The 19,535-nt window shown below is 42.0% G+C and overlaps 1 long non-coding RNA gene across 1 annotated transcript in view; it reads right to left on the bottom strand.

The window, feature by feature from the left end:
• The window catches only part of LOC135309632 (uncharacterized), a 62,269-nt gene extending 47,898 nt beyond the window's left edge, over positions 1 to 14,371 (bottom strand). The window contains exon 1 of the long non-coding RNA XR_010369828.1: positions 14,144 to 14,371. This is a non-coding gene — a long non-coding RNA (uncharacterized LOC135309632). The remainder of the gene's footprint in view (positions 1 to 14,143) is intronic.
• Positions 14,372 to 19,535: the final 5,164 nt, after the last annotated feature.

Here is a 19,535-nt window from a genome sequence, read left to right as displayed (position 1 = left end):
CAGCACAAGGGTGATGTAATTAATGTTTTTCTTTCTGTTCAATCAAAGTTCAATCCCATGCTCCTTGAAAAGCCTTAAAATCACAGCAGCTCTTGGCTTCTGTTTTTGATCTCCCTGCAAGAGAGTGACCACTACCAGATTCATTAAACACAGCTTGATGATTGCCCCCTGCTCAGGCTTTTTCAGCACTCTGCATCCAGAGTGAGCTCAGGTTAATCCTGCCATTGCTCCCACTGTGCAAACAGCTCTGTCTGCTGGGAATGTGCTAATCAGGCTCCATAGGGCCCATCATACACCATAAACACAACAGCAGGCTGAATTTACCAATTTGTGTTCCATCCCTGCTGTTCTCTTCCTCTTCTGACTTCCAGCTCCTGTTTCCATTTGAAACAAAACAGTTTTTCTGGCAAGAATGGGTATATCTTAGGGAAAAAAAAAAACCCAAACAGCCAAAAGCAATTCATTGCTAAGCATTCCCACATTTTAGAGACACCTGATTCTACAACTAGCCCCAGTCCAAAAGCATCATGATGCTCCTGTCTCTTGAAACACCAATATTTACAGGACTTTCCAAACCTCAGTGGCAGTGCTTGGCCTCCAGGCCTTTCATTTCCTAGCTCTGGTGATTTTTAGTTAGCACTGGCACACTCAGCTCCTGCACACCCTGCAGCCATGCCTGTGCTGAGCTCAGCCTCTGAAGTCACCACAAAACCCTCAGACAATGCCAATCACTGCAGTTTTTGTCAATATTCACACTGGATGCAGCACATTCACTCTCTTGGATAATCACTGGGGAAAAAGAAAGCTAAAGGTTTACCTCAAAGCCGAACAAAATCTTTAAAGGACAGGATCCTTTAATGAGAGATGAAAAAGGGCTCCAAGTTACACTTCCCCAAGCACAGGAAAGCCTGGTCCTGCAAGCTCGTTACAGCCTACAGATTGAGAAGGAACTGCAAGCACATCTGTGTGGAATGGCACTTGATATCAGGCATGCCCAAGATTATCCACACAAGGAATTCTCTTTTCAAACTGAAATGCATTAATGGATGCAGGGACAGTCGGTTTTAATTTGAATAACTACACATATGACTCCACTGGTGATCTACAGAGCAATACCTGCTCATTGGTAACAAGCATGGCTTGCTGAGGATTCCTCTACCCAGCCCACAGACCACAACTTTTTCTTCCAAAACAACAGCTGCTAATGCAAAAAGGAATAGCAGTATTTCCCATCCATTTTATAACATAAACAACCATTTGGGCATCTTCTGCTTTCTGTATTGCACGTACCTGGATGCCTTCCTCAGGCACACAAGTGGAAAACTGAGTTTATTTTTTCCTTTTTTCTCCTTACTAAGTGCTGAGGTTTTACTTTCTTTTTGCTAGGGTTGGGATTAAATGTGCAAGATGGTATGTCTTGTTTGGATTTCGATGTTTATTAGCATTTACTTGTATTATAGTCTCACAAACTGTGAGTTCAACAGTACTTTACTAACAAACCACAAAAGGGAGATATATTTCTCTTTCTAGAAGGCTTTTTAAGGATAAGTGGTCTAATTAAGAAATTACACTTAAATTATTTTTATTTTTAACTTAATAACTAACTACTTGTGGCTTGTAATGTGAATTTTTAAATCTAATTATACAATACTAAAACTTATGAAGAAGGACTAAGTTCTGCCTTAAAACTTTTATTTTGTCACATATATAGTACTATATTCTAAAACTTTAAGCTTTAAATTTTCTACTATGTGATATTACATATTCTATTTAAACTACACACTTCTAGTCTTAGTTCTATCATTCAGATTTGGAAGTTTTCTCTACAGTTTCAGGTCAAATGCAGTGCTCTCTTGGGGGTCAGTGCCTGTCAACACAGAAAGTCTGAAATTCTCAGTCAGCAGGGTTCCAACAGAAAAGAGACCCAACAAGGTAGTTCCTCAAAATCCATAACTGGATTTGCATAGCTTTAAATATTCCAGACTCCCACCAAAGAACACAGGCCATCCATGTTTAAAGAAGCTGACTAAGCACAGAGCATGATCAAACTTCCACAGTTTACAAGCATATGCTGATAGCTCCCCTACAGTTTGCCAAAAACAAGTGTTGAGACTGGTAGGGGAGGATTGACAGCAACATCTACAACAGCCACATCCACTGCCAGCACTTCAGAGTCAGTTTAGAAAGCACTTCAAAAGATACAACTCTGTTGCACAAATAAATGAGTGACACATTTTCCCTGTAAAAGCTGAGGAGAGAAATGTCAAGACAGAAACACAAATATCTGACTTTTCAAAGGCTGTATGTTTTCTAGCACACTAAACCAAGGATAAATTACCCATTTTGCAGAGAAATATGATGACAGAGATGTTAGCAAGACATTTCAATTACTACAAAAAAGGGAAAGCATGTTTAAATTTCTTCCAGCCAGAAGTCTGAAACCCAATGAGCATTTTGTTAAGAACTTAGTTGATTTTCACTGCTTAAGTGAAAAAGGAGATAAAGACAGAGTCTTCTAGCAACCATGCTCATAAAACTACATACAGCCCTCTTTTATCAACTTCATACAGGTAGGTGTTACATGCAAAAAAGGGAACAGATGCAGATTTGTTTCAATAAATGGCATTACTTAGAGATTCAGGGTAAAATTTCAGAGTTCTTCAAAAGCACCAAGTTGGAAACTTTACCCCTCTTTGAAAAACCCCATACCTTGATAAATGGTACTGTCTTCTAGCCTTGCTGATACCTATCTCCTTAAGCTGAGGACTGCAGCAACTAGGCAGTATGGAAACTAAAACCTTTCCCATGCTTTTTTCTTTTCCAGCTGAATATCATAGTATGAAATCCAAACACAATCCATCTCTGCTAGAAAAATGTAACTGGACTGCCAGCTGTCTTCACAGTTTAAAAGAGCCTTCTGAAAGGAATTTATTCAGGTCATTCCATCCCAGAGCAATTTGTCCTATTTAAGCAGAAAATTAGTTTATTAAAAATCAGAAATAAGCCTTGATTTGACTACATTTGCTTCTCCTTATGTTACAAATCTGGAAGTGCCAAAGGCAAAGGCATTGACAGATAATGTGATGCTAAAGAGCCCCCAGGACTGGAAATCCCCCTGTTCTGCTGTACCTGCCTGTGGGACAGCCACTTAACCCTCTTTTACTGTCATCACTTTGAAATTCCCACCTCTAAAGAGCTTGCTTTCCTCCTAAGTATACCAAAAAAAGTACAAAATTGCTTCCATAAAGAGAAGACAGGTCATTGTCACAGAAGAGTTCCTTGAGGAGGGAACAGAAGGCTCCATGTGCAGAACGAACCCACTCAGGGAAGTTTTCTGCCTGCCTGGGGCTTGGGTTAAAATGTGATGGGAAATCTCCCCAGGCTGGCACAACCCTGGGAGCAGTGCCTGTTATTGATGCTTCAGGCAGACAGCCATGAAGGTGCAAAAGGGTCTTAGGTGGCAAGATGTGGCTGGGGTGTGTGTTCTGTCCCCATCTGTCAGAGCTGGGCAGTTCTCTGCTGTCCATGGGGCAGTTTTCTTTATCTCTCCCACAGCCAATCCTCCCTCCAGGAGATCTCTGCTGTCCATGGCCACTGAGTGTCCCTGCAGGGCTGATCCAATTCCAGCATCCCATGGGGAGATGCTCCGCCCAGGGCAGGAGCCAAGCATTCCTACCTGGATACAATCTGAGCCTGGAACAGCACAGCAGCCTCTGCCCACTGCATTCCCAGAGGAGCAGCTTTCTCCTGCCCTGCATTCCCAGAGGAAGAGCAGGCCCATCTCCAGCAGCCCTGGCGCTGCAGAGGAAAACTGCAGCCTTGTGCAGGATCCCTGCTCCAGCAGAAGCACAGCTGGCACTGCAGGAGGGCTGAGCCCCCATGGGATGGGACTGTGCCACCACCCTGACCCACAGGGGCCAGGGCATGTTCTGACTCTGGCAGTAGTTGGATTTTTTTGTACTATTGCATTTTAATTTTTAGTTTTCCTAGTAAAGAACTGTTATTCCTATTCCCATATCTTTGCCTGAGAGCCTTCTAATTTCAAAATCATAATAATTCAGAGGGAGGGTGTTTACATTTTCCATTTCAAGGAAGGCACCTGCCTTCCTTAGCAGACCTTGGTCTTTCCAAACCAAGAGAACAAGAAATCTGAGAGCAATCAGGGCACACTCCAGCCCTGGCTCACCAGGGAGGTCCCAGCAGGTTGCAAAGGTGATGCCACCTAGCACAAGTCCCAGAGTGAGGATCCAGGGCACTACAAGCCTGTCTGTCTGACCTTGGTGCTGGGGAAGGTCTTTTCCAACCTAAAGAATTCTATTATTCTAAATGCTTGAGAAAAAGGGAAACTCTTATTTTCTGAAAAAAGCTAATAGTGACTTAAGCAATTCAGTCAAAGAGGAAGCCCTACTACAGGAATTATAAAACCAAATAATAGTGAGTGGATTGTAACTCTTTGGAATCCAAGTTTATTTACTCCATGTTGCAAACCTCAAATGTATCTTTGAGACACATTGGGAAAGAGTCACAATTTGATTCTCTAACTGACAGTTCTTAAAAATGGAGAGTAATAGTGATTCCAATAATTTATTTAAATGAAGGTTTAATCACTTCAGGCAAAGCCCACTGATGTGCCAAGGAAGCCATCTCCTCTCTCCACTGCTCTGAAAAGGAAGCACTTCTGTGATCCAGGGCATAGATTTACAATTGCTGTATACTTCCAGGCTCACCCACTTCTGCTGACTTTTCCTTCTGGGCACTTCAGAGTAGTATGTGCAAGTGCATTATGAGCAACTTGGAGTGTAAAATCCTTCCTACAGCAGAAGCAGACACTGGAAAGATGAACAATGTCTTTCTCACCACAGTGGGCCTATTGCAACAGCCACCAGGCTCTCACCTCTCAGACAGAGCCTTGGTCTAACAGCAGAGCTCTCACTGTTTCCTTAAATTCAGAAAGCTGAGCAAGTATCACAATGTTGTGTATTAATAGCAAAACCCTGCCAGCACAGCTGTGCCACAGCTAAAAGTGCAGAAGCTTTGAACTGCAGCTTCATTAAATACAACACTCAAGATACTCTACTGTAATTAATGGCCTCATCTGCTTACAAATGTGTCACAGCTATTTTTGCAACTAATCTCTCAAATGCAAGGGAAATAGATGTTCTGTACACAGAGGTGCTCTGGTTGGTAGCTTTGCGTCCGAAGTCTCACTGGCCATCATTATCAGTGCAGCTTCAAGTGCTAGATCTGCCTGTTCACCTGTGCAATTTCTCTGTTGCAAATTTCCTTACCAGATGCTGTATATATACTGGGATGTAGATAACTTCAACAGTAAGGTTTTTTAATAAAAACACCAACTAAGGATCTCCCCGAGGAAGCTGCTTTAGAGCTCAGGACTGTCCTGCTTGCAGCAGGGAAAGAAGGATCAAAAACAAGACAGGATCCCTTGGGAACAGACCCTGTGCCTGCGGTCTCTGCACACGCGATGAGGCCACAGCATCAGAAGCAGCCTGCACAGAGAAAAATCAGGTTTGACCAAGAGACAGTTTTGTTTTAGTTTATTCTGATCCCCACAGGAAAGACCCTGAAATCATGATGAGAATGACAAGTAATTCAGAGAACAGAGTCAGGCTTGAGCTGTTGCTGGCTTCAGCCTCTCTCAGGGGAGCAGCAGTCAGAGACAGAGCACCCAGGGCACAGGGCAGGGGAAATCCCAGGGCACCTCCAGCACACATCTGTGTGTGGCCTGAGCAGGTAACTTGTCCCCTGATGCTGACATCTGCAGAGAAATTTTATCAGCAAAGTAAACCCTGTTCTCCTTGGAGTCACACCTGATTCTGCTTTTGATAACCCCACTGCGCTGTCTGGCCCTTTTCTTTCTTGCAAGGCACATTATCCTGTATCCATGCTGCATTTCTGTCTGGGGTGTGCTTTCCTTCAAGAAGGTTATGGGTGTAAATGTACCTGAGCAAATAAAGCTTTGAAACCCATATTAAAAGAGTACTGGAGTGCAGAGCAGCACTAAGACAAACCCTGAATATTCCTAATTCAATCTCTCCAGTTGTTCTGTAGTCTTGCAAAATGTCCAAGCTTCAGTCTACTTCAAGCTAGGCCAAGAAGCCTGAAATCCTTACTGGATTGGTATTCCACTAGCAAGAGACAGGAAATGAATGGGAATCTTTCCTTGATAATTCCATGCATTTGTTCTACAAGATTAGCTTTGTTTCAGTAACTCCCCAGTTCAACTGCCTCACAGGAATAATTAAATACTTATTTTTAGCACGTTGAATCAAAGTCATTTGTCTAGCATTCTATATTACTGAGCAAAAGCAAGTTGAAAACAGTGAATACCTCAAAGTTTGCTCATCTGGGTTGCCGCTTTAGCAAAAAAAAAACCCAAAACAACCAAACCAACAAAACAACAACAACAAAAAAAAAAAAAAAAAAACCAACAAAAACAACAACAAAAAAAAAACCAAACACCAAAAAAACCCCAAACCCAGGATAGCATACATCCTCAAAGATTACCACAGATACACTTGAATTCCAGGCCATGTTGTGAGCTACACGCATATTTTGTAAAGAAAAGTAGAGGTCAGGGATCTGTTGCAAGTGTCCTGTCACACACAGCAGCTCTGCAGGCTGCAGCCCCTGCCCCTGGAGTTACAATGTGCTGGCAACAGGACAATGCAAACCCCTGACTCACCACGTGTAAAAGGGGCTCTCCCCTCTGAGCTGGATTTCTGTGTACTTCTCACGGGACAGATCTTCCCTCATGCTGCTGATGCTTTAGGATTTTAGCTTTTCTATTTTCAGATCCTGTACTGCATTAGTGCATAACTCCAAACTCCATACAGAGTGTTATTTAAATATCTTCACATTTTGGTCAGACAAAATCCCACTGGGCCTGGAACCCAAGGACACCCTACAGCCTCAGGCTCTGAAAAGTATTTTAAAAAAGTGAATTGGGGGGAGCAAACTCAGGGTAAATGACTTCATTAGCTGAAGCTGTAATTGGAGGATTAACCCCTGATATGTAAATGGACCAAACTTATAATTGTCTGAAAAAATGGTGCCCACTGTCCACCTTGGGTGCAGCCTCTGGGAGGCTGTGACTGCCCAAGGTGAACCTGTTTGAAGGCCTTCAATAAACACCCACTTTATTCTCTGAATCTTGTATAGCCTGTGCTTTAGGCAGCCACTCCGAGGCACCATGCCAAACTGGAAAAGAATTTTCACTTAATTATACTGAGTAAAATCTCTTTGACAAAGAAAGGTAGCACTTGCTGCTGTTATGTGTGCACATATGCAAACATGCAGTCAGGCCTGAGTAAGCACACTCATGGCTAAACATCCCAGATAAAGCAGATGAGCTGTTCAGGGGGGAGACATACAATCCCTAGGAATGGAGAAATCATCCTCAAAAATATCTCCTGATGATCTCACTCTTTGATTGCTCCCTGGGGAGAACAAGTCAGGAGTTAAAATTCCATGTGCTATTTTCAGTAACCGTACAGCTAAATCAACAGTTCTATATCCAATTTCTTTGCATTCCTAGGTCTTTACAGAGACTTTGAGAAACTTACATTCCTAAGTAATGTATTAATTCCATACCTACAAAGAGAGCTCAAAGCCAAAACTTCCCAGCATAGGGACTGGGCTTCAGGCTGGTCATGAAATGAGATTGACCCAACCCTTCCTTCCTTGCCCAGTACTCCTGTGTTACTTCCACCACTGTAAGTTAGTAAAAACATTTTATATTTGTATGAAATACAATATGTAATGGTATGCACACAAGTTTAGAACAATGCCTCCTACAGAAGATCCTCAAACCAAACCCACTGATGCCAGGCACACAGCTACACTTCCTTCCCTTAGTGTGGACACAGCCACATAAATGTGACCAGCTGAGGGATGTTTACAACTACAAATCACATTATTGTGTATTTAAGTAATTGCTCTGCCATAGCTGCAAATTTTGCCTATAACCATATCAGAATAAGTTTTGATTATCTTTGAAGTCAAACAATCAAAAAGCTAGACTAAAACACTTATAAAACAATTAAAAAATTGTGCCAAACCTGATAACTGAAGCATAATCAGCAATTAATGCTTTAATTTCATAGAACCATAACATGGTTTGGATTGGAAAGAACCTTAAAAGCCCATCCTGTTCCACTCCTGCCATGGGCAGGGACACCTTCCACTACCCCAGGCTACTCCAAGCCCCATCCAGCCTGGTCTTGGACACTTCCAGGGATCCAGGGACAGCCACAGCTGCTCTGGGCACCCTGTGCCAGGGCCTCAACACCCCCAGATGATTTTTTTTTTCCTTTATCTGGGAGAGACCCATACAGTCTAACAAACTAAACAAGCAATTACAGTAATACTATTTCTGCTGAAAATTAAAGTTGTTTCGAACAGACTACAGGAACACAGGCAATAATTACAGAAACATACAGCTGAAGAAAAAATAGTTTAAACCAAAATAGCATCAGGCAAACATGAAACCTGTGATGCCTTAAGGAGCTGGAGCAGAGGCTGGATGGAGTGCAGAGCAATGAAGTGCAGATTTATTGAAGTGCCTTCAGAGGCCACACCCTGGCAGCAGCAGAGCCACAGTCCTGGCTCTGCCCAGGGGGCTCCAAGACAAGGAGAGCTTGGTCACAAGATCTCACATTTTTATAGGCTTTAGTCCATTTGCATATAGGAGTTAACTGTCCAATTAACAGCTTCAAATGATGAAGTTCCATCCTCCTTGCTTGCCCACCCTCCTCCTTTCACATTCATGCTTTGGGCCTGAAGTTTGAGGAGATTGTCCTTGAGTCTCCAGCTGGAATAGGATTGTTTCATCTCCACCATTCTATGGTAGATCCTAGTGACACTTATTATAAAGCTAAAAGCTGCACACCAAAACAGAACAGAAAAACTTAAAACCCAAGGTATCAGCTGCCTCAGAAGCAAAAACTTCAGATGCAGTCACACTTTGAGCAAGAGGCAAAGCAGAACCAGAGACTGTTTCCATCACATTTCAAACCTAATTTGAAGGTTGAATGATGATCAGTCTCCAGTTGGACACAGAGAAGTCCCAAGCACCCAGCAGAGATCTAAGCTGCTCTTGCCAGGGAGATTGAGGTGCTAAATCAGCAGTTCTGTGGCACCTCAGCAGCATTCCTCACCGCATCCCTGTAGAGCTGTGACACTGCCAGACCCAAAGCTGGAAACAACTCACGAGTGGTCAGCTTAAACACAAACAATACAGACCTGCAGCTGGACTAAACCATAATTAGAGGTAACAAAGTGAAGAAAGAAATAGCACCTAACATGTGCAAAGCACACATACAATAATTGGGATCTAACCCAGTTCTGTGGGTTGGTGAAGGAAGAGAAAGGTTTAACAATATCTTGGCAAACAAATAAAACCCACACAAAATCCTAGAGGAGGGGAAGGAAAAGGAAACCAAGCAACACAGGAGTTTTTACTCCTCCTGACAAGGAATTCCAGCACTGCTAGGGCTATAGATAACCCAGAGGAGCAGGGGATAGGGGAGCACAGCACCCAGAAAAAGAACCAGAGTGTCTGCCCTTGTGTGCATCACAGTTTTAACTTCAAGGTTATTTTTTATTGAAACAGTTAGATCTACACTAACAATTTGTCTCTCAAGATTTCACTTACAATAACAAAATTCCTTGCTTTTACTTGGAAGGTGGGGATTTCTCTGTGCCCATGGAGAAGTTTTTATGTATTTGAGATAGAAACAGTGGAAGTCTTTGATAGGAACACAGTAAAAGAACAAACCAAATCACTCCCTCCTTGCAACTATTGTGCAACCTCCACTGTGAAGGCAGAGTTGCTCATAGCATTTTCTTCTTTTCAGAGGTGTCATTGAAAGCAACTGTGATATCCTCTCTTGCCTGACTTTATATTAAACTAATGTGGACAAAACCTTTCCTAAACTCCTTTCCATTTGCTAAGGGAAAATGAGAGACATTTTCTTAGAAAGCAGGATGAACATATACAGCTTTGTCAAATGGCAAGATGGCAAAATATCAGTGAAGCATATAAACAACAATGAAGAAACTCAGGCTGGCCCAAAGGTACAATTAGAAGGGAGAAAGGAGGATGGGTAGCAAGCAAAGCCTTTCAATAAATGGGAAGCATTTGGCACTCTCAAGAAAAGCACTGTGATCTCTGTTCCTCGAGAGTTTTGAAATTAGACTCATTAAAAGGAAACCCTTTTACACTGGCAGAGAAACAAATTACATGGTCTATCCTCTCTAGTCCTGACTTCTCTTCCTCTGAAGTATTGCATTGAGACATTGAACTAATATAGTGTGTGTTCACTGAAGGCTGCAAGTTTTCTGCTTTGCTGCTGCACTGCTTGCAGGTTCAACATAAATTCTACCTCTGCTGTAGTCACAGGCAGGAGAGCTGGGACCTGCTCCACATCAGCATGAGAAAATACTGCACCATTCTGGCTCCGACACAAAGTGCTGTGCTGTCACCACTTGACTGGCCAGAGCTCAGCAGTCATGAGCTGTAAATTTACAGCTTAAGTTTAGACTTCAAACATTTGCTTTAGTTTACCTGATGCCTCAGGTTTAGCTTCTATATTTTCAGATTCTCTGCTGCTTTAGTGTGTGGGTCTGGGCTCCATATGAGGGGATGGTGAGCTCTGTGCACAGAGCAGGGAGACAAAACAATTCCTGCTCCAGCTGGGGACCAGGGGCAAATGATCCAAATCTCAGGCCCAAGAGCTCACATAACATGGGCTGAAGAGAAAAGCAAGAAAGATGGGACTGCGTGGGCTAAAGCTGGAATTGGACACTTAACTCCAATATACAAATGGACCATGACTTCTAAAAGTGAGACCCCCATGAGTGCTCACGCATTTTGTGACCGTTTTGGTTCATCTTGGGTGCAGCCCTGGCTGGGCTCTTGTGCTGCCCAAGGTGGATCCATTGAGGAGATCCTTTTAATAAATCCCTACTTTATTCTTTAGCTCTGTCCTGCCTCTGTTCTAGATCAGCCTTCACAAGGTGCACAAAGTCCTGTGTAAATCTAAGCAATTTGCTACAGATTCAGGGTCCCAGAGGGACTCTCATGCTCAGCAGAGCAACTGTTCCACTGACCAAAGGCCCCAGGAAAAAACTTCACTGCTCAGTTCAGCAAGAGGTCTGTACAAATAAACTTACATTTTTAAGCAGCAAAGAGCATCACCAACATGATCAAGTGGTTTATAGCACAGAAATAAGTCTTTTGCCAGGGGTGAGGAGTGAAGCAATGGTTTAAAGTGCCAGCTTTATTCCCATCTACCCAGTGCAGCTGCCCCAGGGGCAGAGTGCAGCAGGATGCTCACAGCAGCACCCACCCAGGTAAGAGTTACCTGTCGAACCCCAGAGCTGCCACTGAAGGCTCCTGTGCCAGCCCTGCTCACATTTAGCACCAGCCCATGCCAAGGCTCTGCAGCCACATGCCCGCTGCTGCCCTGTGTTGTGCCAGCAGATTCAGCACTCCTGGAAAACCAGCTGGAATTACAGAGCTGGCTTCACTTTGATGCACTGGCATATTTTAGCATCCTCTCTTGTGTGTTCCTCAAGCTCTCTGCCTGAGCCTGTGTGATAACACATTTCCAGCAAAGTGTAATAGTCAATGCCAGCTGAAATTAACCCTATTGTTTCATTATACAGCAGCTGTAGCCATTCATCAGACAAGAAACTGAAATTTAAGTCTTCTCTACAGAAATCTTATCGCACGAACCATACATTGGCATTGGAGAGCCACCTTGAAAGTAACCAAAAAAGAAAGTCCAAATGCAAATAAAATCATGAGCTACATCCTCTGCTTAAATGATCATTAACTAAGTTATCATCTGCTAATTCATGCAGCTAATCCAGACCTCTGCCAAACATGTAAAATGGTCTTTTTGGTGGAGAAGGATAAAGGAGCACTGACATGGCAAAGAACTTCAGAACTGAAAATAATTCAAAACTCCTGAGAGCATCTCTTAACTCTAGTTTCTTCTTTTAATAGCTGCAGAATCAGGTTTTGTTTAAAAACAAAAACAAGCCTTTCTTGAGGAAATTTGAGGTAGCAGCTGAGATACATTAGGTCAAATTTAATAAACCATAACAATTAAAGAGTTCTATTCATTTAATAAAACTCCATCTTAATAAAATCACATTGCTCTATAATAAGCATAATTTAAGTCTTCATATTGGATATGCTTGGAAAAAAATTGTAAAAATTGTGGCAGATGTATCAACCCAAAAGGTTAACACTAATGACTATTGAAAAAGCAGTTTAGCCCCATTTACTGCCACCATGACAAATATGACAGGTCTGCAAATGAGCACATCAGATACCTAATGTTAACATCCATGTTCTGTCAGGTCCTCCTGTGGCTGATCAAAATGTAGCTTGGACTGCTGTGACTAATAAATAATCCAGGCTAATAAAATTGCTGTATCCTGTAATTATGACAGTGTGAACACAATTTAATTCTAACTGCTCCAGAGCCTCGTCCATCAGTCAGCGACGAGCAACACTCACAAGGTTCACAAGAGGAATAGACCCAGTGCCCAGACACAAACCTGCAGAGATGATCATCAACCCTCAGGAATGCTCCTCTTTGTTTCTTGGCATGCAGAACCACGGTCACAAATCAGTATCAAAATTTTGAGTGCAACATGTGCTCAGATTTGATCTCCAGCTGTCCACAGTGTGAGCCACAGTGCCACACTTGTTGGGGTGAACACAGCAATCTTCCACTGTGTTTGGAAAGATAGAAAACAGTTACTGGGATACACAACTGGTTTTCCAATTTGAGACTTTTAGCACTGGAAATGCAACAGCAAGGTTTTGTATTATCCTGCTTGCAGAGATATTGCTCCCTGTGATGGCACTGACCCAGACCTGACACCTCAACACCCTAAAGCCCAGTCATGTTTCCACATGTAAAAGGGTCAGCCCTGCACCTGCTCTGTAGCCATGTAAATTTGGGAAAACTATAGCATTCAGGCTTTGAAAGGTTTCTCTGAAGACAGAATGAATGGTACCAACAATCACCTCCTCCAGTTTCCATCCCAAATAAATGGATTCATGGCATCAGGCTGGGGTTTCTCAGTTTGAGCTGGAAAAATCTCACAGCATGTTAAGGAGTTAACTGAGATCAAGGGGGAGTTTTACACGCAATTGTTCTGAAACCCCAACCTTACCACATGCAATTGTTCTGAAACCCCAACCTTACCACATGCAATTGTTCTGAAACCCCAACCTTACCTGCAGTGTTTTCCACCAACTCTAATACTCTTGGAATGTCACAGTTCAGACAGCCACAACACACAGAGTTATCACCATGCAATTCCAGAAGGCTTTAAGCATTTACCCACACAGAGCAACACCTCACCACTTCAGAGGGTTGCAAGGGGCTGCTCTTTGTGTTCTCTAGCACAGCCTTTTATCCCCTCGTGCTGATGCCCTGCCCCTGTGTGCCCTCTGCTCCCTTTGGAGGTTGGTCAGTGCCCCTGGGCACTCCATGGCTCATTGCTGTCAGTGCTGCTCACAGCTGTGCCCACTGGGGATGAAGCTCAGCCCATCCCAATCACCACAGACTGTGGAATTTAGTGAAACTTTTATGTTGATGGAATGGTAGTTACAGGGAAATGAACTGTCCCTTCTCAGTGTAGGATGTAACAACTGAGCAGCAGCTTTTGTCCTTTATTTCTGTGCCAAGCACGTTCCCTAAGTCACACTTGTTAACAGTGCCAGTGCAGCAGCAGCAGAGTTCAGGCACTGCTTACTTCCAGGAGCAGCTGGAGGAGAGGAAAGGTGTCTCTCCCCCTTTCCTGGCCCTGCACAGGTGACTGGGAGTTGATCAGACCAGTGGCACCACTGCACTTACTTGTTAGTTTTGAAAGTATTGCTACTCCAGTGCTAATATTTTGTATTCCTCCAGAGGATTGAACAACATTTCAAATAACAAAATGATGAAAAGGGAGTCTCCACTTCTGCAATGAAGCACAGACTGCAGGAACGGTCAACAATGAAGTTCTAAAACCCAGGGCAGCATTACCATGCACACCCAATGCACAGCACAAGCTCCTGAGCGTGAGGGCAATACAAAAAACAAAACTACTTCATTACCTACTTGTCAAAGCCAGAAGTCAGGACAAAAAAATGGAGATTCGAAGGCACAGGGACAGGGATATTGACCTCAGCAGGAGACTGGATGGCAGGAAGGCACCAAAACTGTGCAGAACTGAGGCTGGACAGGCAAACTGCTTCACTTTCATTATCATCCAAGGAGGAAAAGCAGAAAAAAAAACCCAGATAAAATTGTAGTGCACTCCAGCAGGGTAGTGAAGGTCAAACTCGGCAAGAGACAATGCATTCTAATGAATATTTTTCTCAACTCTTGGAAGATTAGATTCAGCACATCTTTAAATCCCACCAATATATTAAACTGCTCCAAAAAAAGAATTCATCAGACATACAAACTATGGAAAAAAAACTTATTTTGTCCTGGCAGAGCTTCTCAAGTGTAAATATTAAAACAAGTCTTAGGACAGGTAGCTATAACCAGAAAAAAAATAGTTAGCTCATGGAACAGGAACTATCACTGCAAGGAAACAGAGTTAAAGTCAATACTATTCCCATAAGAAAAGTAAATATTTCTAATTTGTGCTGACACACAAGTACAAAATCTCTGCTAATGACCAGACCTGCTGCTTTAAAAGCTAACACAGCTGGGAGGATGGAATAGATCTGTGCCAGGGGACCCAAGGCCCTCTGAACCTCAGGTGAGGGAGGGGTTCCATACATTTGTCCACTCCCCTGTGCTTGGGATTAGAGCAGGACAGCTGCTCCCACTGTCCACTGTCCAAGAGCAGTGCAAGGCCACCCCCAGGGCAAATCCAGAGAGGTGGATACACATAAAATGAAGAGTAAGGAGCTAAAAACAGTGTTGAGCAATCATGTAATACAGAAAAAGCCAAAAAGAAAAAAAAAATAACAAAAACAAAACACCAAAAACCCCAAAACCAACCAAACCAACAACAACAAACAAAAAACTCAAACAAAAAACCCCACCAAAAAATCCCCAAAATACCCTCATAGCCCCAGAGACACAGAAAATAATTCCCATATTTTTCCCCTTATTGCCTGTATTCCATCAGCCATGGGGCAGAGGCAGGAATTCTGTACAGGCAAGAGCTGTGATGAAGTGTCTGTCCTGGCCCTGGGACAGGTGTCCCTGCACTGCTGTGTGACACCTCCAGTGCAGAACTGCTGAAAGGACACAAACCACCTCGGAACGGGAGGGCAAAGAGCTGAGCCTCAGGGCATGAGTCTGCCCCTTTCCAAGTGTTCCTGAGGGATAGGTGCAGACTGAACCCTTTCAGGCCTGCAGAAGGCAAGGACTGAATCTCAGACTGTGAAGTTGCAGTATTAACACAATTAACATTCAAACAGTTCCTTTTTGTTACACTGGAACATACAGGAATCTGGTGCAAGAAAATTCTCTTGTTTTTTTTCAGCTGCCAGTTTTTCCTCCTTTAATGCACTAAGGAATATTTTACCTTCAGATATCACAGTTAACAACATAGTGTAACTAAAAAGAGAATTTCAAGAACTTGCAAAACCAACATTTCTACTCATTAAATAAAACCTGAAAACTTCCCAGATTATTCTCCAGTAAAAATTATGCCTTCTAAGGATAAGTCTGCAGAAGAGGGCATAAAAATTATCAGTGGATGAGAACACACTGTGAGCATGAGAGCTGATCATGCCACTCCCTAACAAAAAAAACCCAAAACTAAGTCACAAGCAGCACACACAGTATTCCCAGCTGTCATTCTGCCTATAAAATATGCTGTAGGTTTTCCAAGCCACAGAGTGTGAAGATGGACAGGAAGAAAAAGAAGGAAAGGATGAGGTAACAGTGCAAATGACCGCAGTATATAATTTATTTTATTTCTGTGTGACTATGCCCAAAGAACTTGAACCTAGAGTGACTTCTGGAGAGGAAACACCACTGTGAAGTTCCCAGGCTCTCAGCTCTCTCCTTACCCCCACACTAAGCATATTCTGCCATTTCAGCATTTAGTTATTTTAATCTTTTTGTAGTCTTTCAGCCTTTCCCACAATCTGCCTTCAGGGTGGGACCATGTTCAGAGCAGCTGTGAAATAAACTATTATTTTCATATTGAACTGTTTTAATCTCTTTCCATTTTTCCTCCTTCACTACAGCACAGCTCTTCAGCTGTTAGTTCTCCATTCAAAAGCAGGGAGCCACATCAGATAATTAGAAAAAGGTTTACCTGAGGGCTTTCCTGGGTAATTTACAGCTTGACTAACCTATAAAAAATTATAGGGAAATAAGGCTGTGGTACCTAAAAGTAATGGTTGTTTGTTCAGTTCAGCACTACTTAATTACTCTTCCTTTAGTTCAAAGCAAAAAGGAAATAATTTATTCTTCAAAACATTTCATGAGCTAATTTAAAATAATTGACTTTGAAAGAAACTGTGAGGACAAAAATGTGAAATTCTTAGTATATTAAAAAGTAATACTAACATAAACTCAAACCCCTCTTCTGTTTTATAGACAAAGGATAGTTTCCCCTCTAAGTGGGGTACAGGAGTCTACTAAGCACATGAGGTGAAAGAAAAATAAATGGCATTTTGGCTTAAAAAGACTGATATATTTGTATTTAGCAGGTGGTTATTTGGGACAGCCATTCTCATTGGAACCCACTATGGACTGACAGCCATGAAGGAAGCTCAAACTGATTCAGGATATCACTTATTTCTACAAACATGTTTCTGAATGAGTTTCGAACCTCAGAAAGTTTAAAAACCTGAAACTATTTTAAATCTAAAAGGCACCTTTCCCCATTTCTAACACAATTAGCAAATAAAGTGATATATAATAAAGGAAATATATACTGGCATTTGGCCTGTGTTCATTAAAAATCCATCTTTCTGCATTGCAGCCCCTGAACTTGAAGAGACCACATGGAGGGGAGGGCTTATAGTGAGATATTGAACCAGCTTCTGGTGTTCTTTTCCTCTTTTATTGTTGGCCAAGAAATACTGTTTGATACAGAATAAAACTGCAGCTGCACTGGAAACAAGTGCATGTATACATGTGTGTATCTGTATATACGTACATAATTTTTTATAGATATTTGTATACATATATATATTTAATATATATGTTTATATATAATTATATATAAATATAAATATATATAGATATATAAATATAAAAATTTATATATATACATCAGTCCAGTGAGGTGAGCTAAAAATATCAATTTTAAATGGAAATTCAACAATAAGAAATTGGAATACAGGATTCTGTAGCCCATAATAAAATTGTGATAATTTTATTGCAAAGAAATACATTCCATAAAGGCATTGGATATAATTCCAGAGTGTTGTAAATGCTGCATCTGACCCCATAATGGCCATTCTACACAGCAGCTCTGAGCTCAGACTGAGCAGAAAAGAGGGACAGTAATACAATATACAGCAAATGCAAGAGAAGTAGAAGCCCACCAGGAACAAGATCTAGTCTTTAACTTGCACACTGTACTAACTCACAGTCACTCTAGTTTTAAAACATACTTTATGTCCCCAAAAGTAAAGCACTCATGGTGTATCCTAGGGAAAGAAAAATACTCTGTTATTCAAGCTGAATTTTTGAGCTTAGACACCATCTGGACAGAGATGTTCTGTCCAGACCTAATTTCCTAACAAATTCATTTTGCCCATTTGGCCAACATACTTCTCCCTTTTCTTGCAATTTGAATAACCTAGTTCACTCCAGAAACATTTTTTCAAAGTGAATTTCCAAGTGCAAATAATCTGCCCAGAGAATATTTGTGTGCTTTTCCAAAAGAGGCAGAAAAAAAATCTTCATAGCACAACTTTTGGATTTCCTGCTGCAGTACAGAATGCAGAGTTTGCCAGCAGCCTACAGAAAGATATTTACTGAATACATTGAGGAGAAGGCAAACAAAACTCATTGTTATTCCTCAGGGAGAAAGAAGATTAATTTATTTAATAGATTGCTGAGTTACCAATTCACACCTGATGCCTAAGTGCTTCCTCCCTCCTTCTTCAGCTCCTGTTCAGCTGAAACACTCTTCTTCTGCCTCTTAATCTAGCTACAGCCTGGTTTTTGTTTGCGCTGGGGTTTTTTTACAGGTCTTCTGTAGAGGTAATTTTTTTACCTTCTCAATGCAAATTCTGCAGTTATAAAAAAAGGAACAGGCTGTGGAGGGGACAGCAGCCAGCTACAGACCATGGATCAGATATGTACAGATGATTTTTGGCTTTCTGTTTAATGAAACTTATGCAAAAACTGTGCCTCCTCTGCCTCTTGAGTCTGCCCTCTAGTTTTTCCATATATTTTTGAATAGCACCAGAGGAATCAAAGACAGCTTGGCTCCTGTGAGTTTTATCAAGACTGAAAGGCAGAGAAAAAAAGGGCTGTAAGTGTTCAGCCTGGAAAAAAACTTCCCAATGCACCTTCCATGAGACACCCAGAAAGAACACTTGAGCTGTAGAGGAAGCAGCATAAAAGGCATCAGAACCAGTAGCTGTCAACCCCATGACATATCTTTAAGAAAAATGGTTTTCAGGTATTTCTGCAAGCACAAGAACATAATTTTGCCTCTCTTATTACAGCTCTTCCCAACTGCACATCACTTCAAAGGGATCTGTAACACTTACTTGCACATCTGAGCTATTTCCATTGAAGAATGGCATCTAAAAGATGCTGAAGTGATGATTTCACACAAACCTTGAACACAGGAACAGTGTGCAAGCACAGCAGAGTCACAAGCACCCTGCAGATATTCCTTAACCTTCTGCTCAAAAAACAACTGTAATTAGCAGAGATTTGTGAAAACAAGGGTACAGAGCTGAAAAGGTTGAAGGAAAGGTTGAAGCCAGCACCTCCCTCCCACTGGTGAAGACTGAAGCTGTCAGAACATATGGAAAATAAAACTGTTCAAATCCAGGTATCAGGAGCAATATTAAAAATAAATAAATGGGTCAAATAAATAAATAATAAAATGGGTCAAATAAAAAATAAATAAATGGGTCAATGGGTCAAATTTACATGCTAATTTCAGGTTTCACTTCAAGACAAGCCTGAGGAACATGGCAGGTAGTGATGGCAGATCAGAATTATTTTGGAACAGGTTTGGCCATCCTCCCACTCCTGCCTCTTGCACCAAGGGAAAGAAGGCAGTCAGGAAAATGCCAGGAAGCTCAGTCTATCCTAACCCTGGTCTCCTGCCTACCAAGGCAATCCTCACCACTGGGAATTAAACTGCTTTCTTGGCAGACTGAAAACCTGACAAGTGGGGAGCTCATGGAAGTAAATTTATCTTCCCCTCCTACTCAGCAAAGGTGTTCCTGGTGATCAGAGAGGGAGAACATTGGTGCTTACACACAGCCCCAGCTCCTGGAATGCTCTCAGGCATTCTTGGGGATTATCAAGATCCTGGATGTAAAACTATGGGTA

This window comes from Passer domesticus, chromosome 11, assembly GCF_036417665.1.
Source record: "Passer domesticus isolate bPasDom1 chromosome 11, bPasDom1.hap1, whole genome shotgun sequence".
Classification (NCBI taxonomy): domain Eukaryota; kingdom Metazoa; phylum Chordata; class Aves; order Passeriformes; family Passeridae; genus Passer; species Passer domesticus.
Note: the sequence above shows the minus strand (reverse complement) of the source record. Positions and strands in the feature narration are given on the sequence as shown.